Raw genomic sequence first — 2,216 nt, forward strand, 5'->3', positions numbered from 1 at the left:
GTGTGTGTGCATGTTTATGTGTGTGCATTTGAGTCTTCACGTTTGACATATGTACATGTGTGCATGTGAGATCATAATACACAGGTGTGTGTACATGTGTTGCACACAGCTTGCTGTGTATATTTCCTGAGCTCCTATAATTAAAAGTAAAATAGAATTAGAAATCGAGGCCGACATCGAAGGCGTCCTCGCCACTCAGCCTGACCGCTCCCCTCTCGCGACATCGTGGTGGTGTACTGGCGGCAGGCGGGACCCAGCTACATCGGTACTCCCAGATCTGTGCAAAAGCAGTGAGACGCGCTGAAGACGGAATTCAAAATAAGCGCTGAGGAAACTTCTGGCAGCACTGTAAAAACTGTGAAAGTGAAAAAGGAGTCATCTACCCTGACGTTTTCAAGGCGGCGCTGTGTGGGCCCGTGTTATGGTAGACTGAGAATGATCTCACTGCATGGCGGCAGCATCTCGTTCATAAGTCGACAGTGTGAATAAACAGAAGTGCGGTCCGCTGTTGCTGTTGGGAAAAAAAAAAAAAGAAATTGACTAATTCACCATCTTTTTTTGATGACAATGAACTTAATTAGAGCAAAAGATCAAGTCTATCAATATCTACCCATTTTCTTTTCTTTTTAAAAAAATATTTTTAAAATTTTATTTATTATTATTTCTTTTTAATTTGCTACAGGGCACATATGCTCACCAGAGAGAAAGAGAAGGAGGGAGGGAAAGAAAAAGAAAGAAAGAAAGAAAGAAAGAAAGAAAGAAAATCTGGTTCTATAGTGGTTCACTGGTCCATGGAGGATGCCACCTGCTGACCCTTCCCATTTCATTCTGCAGTGGGGAAAAAAAAAAAAATCAGTGATAACAAAAATGGAGAGGAGCAAATATTCAACTTTTCCAAGAGATGTATATACATCATTTATTTATGCTTCTGTTAGGAAAGAATGGCAAGTTACATACGTTACTTGGAGTTATACACCATGCTCTATAAAGGTACAAATAATCTGATCATTTTTTCAAAGATTTTTGCCATACAGCACGTGTGCTCACCAAAGAGAGACAAAAAGAGACCGTGAGAAGAAAAGTGAAAAATCGCTCCCTGGGGGGATGGCCGGGTGACAATCTCTTGTCCTCCTTTCTCCTCTTGGGATTTTGGGAATGCACGCACATGTACCTGATGTGATTTTAAATCTTCCAGGTCCAGGACTTGAACCGTGTCAATCTATGTGGGAGTTCAGTGACCTAATCACTGTGCCACCTTTTAGCCCCCTGAACTGATCATTTTCTTGAGAGTATTCTGCAAATATTATAATCCAGGCATTTACAGGCAGCGCATCACGAATGCCCCAGCACATTTGGCGGGAGTATGCTCCTCTGGGCAGGTTTGAGTAGCACACACGAACTCTGATGGTACAAGGTGTCAAAAGACACAATGATAACAAACTCAGTTTAAAGGGCTTAGTTAGCTTTTATTTATGATTGTAGAATCAGACTACACCTGAAATTATGTATTTTTTTCCCCTGAAATGAGCAGAGTAGGTTGATACATAGACAGACAAGGGCTGATGAAAGAGAAACAACAAAAGGCAGGTTGATCATTTTAATGTTACTGTCATTGAAAAGGTTATACCAGCGGGGGATTCCTTATCTGCTAGGTAAAACTGGTTTATTTGGAAGCTTAGCAATTATTTCACATTTTCCAGGTTTCTTGGAAGATTAGATAAACAACTTAGTTTTGGCTTCATGACATGGAATTGCAGCGTAAGTGATTCCATTTTGGTTTGATCTACTGGGCCTCGTGCAGGACCTCAATCCAAATCAACAACTTCCTGTATATTTTCATAGCACAGGCTTCAAGCTTAGATACTAGAACATTCTAGACCAGAAAAGTCTTTTTAATATATTACTGTTCTTTTTTTTTAAAAGAGAGATTTTTGCTATAAGGCATGTGCACTCACCAGAGAGACAAAGAAAAACAGAGAGACAGCAAGAAATCCCCCCTCCCCCCACCCCAGGGGGATGGCCATGCTGCAATCCCTTCTCGATTCTCCTCTCAGGATTTAAAGCTGCACCCAGAGTGAGCTTTAAGCTGCTGGGTCCGGGACTCAAACTATGGTCAACTATGTGGGAGTCCAGTGACATAACCATTACTCCATGTGCTGGTCCCAATATAGGAGTCTTTTGAAATTTAGTTTTTCTTTATTCATGGTGGAATGCTT

At 41.1% G+C, this 2,216-nt stretch overlaps 1 pseudogene; it reads left to right on the forward strand.

Moving 5' to 3' along the window:
- Nucleotides 1-213: 213 nt before the first annotated feature.
- LOC102497860 (ATP synthase subunit epsilon, mitochondrial pseudogene) lies at nt 214-492 on the forward strand (annotated as a pseudogene).
- Nucleotides 493-2,216: the final 1,724 nt, after the last annotated feature.

The sequence above is a fragment of the Tupaia chinensis genome, unplaced genomic scaffold, assembly GCF_000334495.1.
Source record: "Tupaia chinensis unplaced genomic scaffold, TupChi_1.0 Scaffold000492_1, whole genome shotgun sequence".
NCBI classification, from domain to species: Eukaryota; Metazoa; Chordata; class Mammalia; order Scandentia; family Tupaiidae; genus Tupaia; species Tupaia belangeri.